This window comes from Pundamilia nyererei, unplaced genomic scaffold (genome assembly GCF_000239375.1).
Source record: "Pundamilia nyererei isolate P.nyererei 1_Seehausen unplaced genomic scaffold, PunNye1.0 scaffold00258, whole genome shotgun sequence".
NCBI classification, from domain to species: Eukaryota; Metazoa; Chordata; class Actinopteri; order Cichliformes; family Cichlidae; genus Pundamilia; species Pundamilia nyererei.
Genome location: NW_005187659.1, coordinates 755,668 through 757,421, shown reverse-complemented (window position 1 = coordinate 757,421; position 1,754 = coordinate 755,668). Strand labels below are relative to the sequence as shown.

At 35.1% G+C, this 1,754-nt stretch overlaps 1 pseudogene; it reads right to left on the bottom strand.

Moving 5' to 3' along the window:
- Positions 1 to 1,754, bottom strand: part of LOC102206150 (myosin heavy chain, fast skeletal muscle-like) — a 25,576-nt pseudogene that overhangs the window by 12,047 nt on the left and 11,775 nt on the right.

The window sequence follows — 1,754 nt, the reverse complement described above, 5'->3', positions numbered from 1 at the left end:
TGCGGGACCTGTCGGCAGTCTGAAGTTCACACTGAAAGCATCTGGAACCTTGCTACATACTGCGAAACCAGTTGTTGTGCCAAGGTAAGTAAATTTGTTCTCCCTGCCTTGTGAGCATTCACTGGGCACAGAGTGCAGATCCAGTTTACTCCGCCTTCATTACAGAGAATTAGACATGAAAGTAGTGATGTTTTAGTTTTGTGAAAAACATGGTCAAACACTTTCATGGTTTAAAAAAATATGAAAACACTTTTTTCCCATACTTGTTGAATAGAAACATTATTTTGTGCTGATATTTCAGGCCCAAAGAGTTTTTGAAATCTGCATAAAATTTCATTCTGAATTACTTTTTGATTACTTTAAATACTCAGTTTTAAAGTTCTGCTAAAAGTTTAAATAAAAAGATTAGTATTGCTGAACTGCAAAATATTTTGGGTGCAGTATAATAGAATAGCTTTAGTGTTTTTGTTTTTCTTTTGTATGAAGTTATACAAAATGCAGCAAGAGATTAAAAAAACAGTTTTACTGATTATAAAATAGACTATATAGGATTCATATTGGCAGATATCCAAATTTATGATATCTGTATCGGTATTGGACATAAATAAGTGGTATCGTATCATCTCTAATATATATATATATATGTGTGTGTGTGTGTGTGTGTGTGTGTGTGTGTGTGTGTGTGTGTGTGTACACATGTATATACTAAAAACACACTAAATTATACACTAAATGTATTTTCTTAGGCATCCACATTAAGGGGATTCCAAGAGGATTATGGTGGAGTTAGTTGGGTCGAGTGAAAGAACTCATGCATACATATTGGTTTACTGGCTTTAATTACCGGTTTGCTTTTATAGAAATACAACATCATCAACCTTAAATTACTGCATGTTTAATATGGTCATGAGATGTGCTGTGGGGGAGATATCAGATTTTATTTGGATCCAGTATGACTTATTTGATGACTTGTCAAATTTTTAGTCGAGGTAAGCTGCACAGCATGATTAAAAATAGAAAGGCCTGGGAGGCCTTATGTGTCAGTAAGCATAAACAGATGACGGAGGCTTCTGGAGTACATATAAGGTGGTCCGTGGCCCTGTGTGATTGGCTTATTTAATCAGTAATGTGTGGCTTGTGTTATAACCACATTCACATGCCCAGGTTTACTTCGTGACAGACACAGTGATTCGTGTAACAAATTAATTTAGAATGCATTACTCATACTGTAAGTGTTTGAAGAAACCTTTGGGAAATGTTTTGGCATGCATGTTTTAGCTGTGTTTCCTTGCTACAGTAAAAAGACAATTTTGTTTATGTACTGCTCATGTTTGCCAGCAGCTTCAAAATGCTTTGCTTCAATGGAGATAGTAGACAGTATGGCATGCTTAACTTTCCACAGTCAGAGCCTTAGTGATTAGTCTTAGCCTTAGTGATTTAGAGAGAATTAAATGTATAAGAAGTTAAATACTTTCGGTTATAACAGTATTACATCAAAGATACAGCTTTATGTTCACTTGCATTTCCTTGAAATTGAACTTTTAGTAAGTGTACTGTAGATTTCCGTTTGTATTTTTTTTATTGCCTTGCCTTTTTCAACTGAGCTGGATACCATCCCAGAGCAATGCAACTGTGGGAAAAACTATCCAGACGAAAACATATGATGGCTTTTTGGCATTTGTTGTTAAATGTACCCATTAAAGTTTGGTTACAAGACGCATTTGGACATCTTATTATCAACACACACTAGTCTG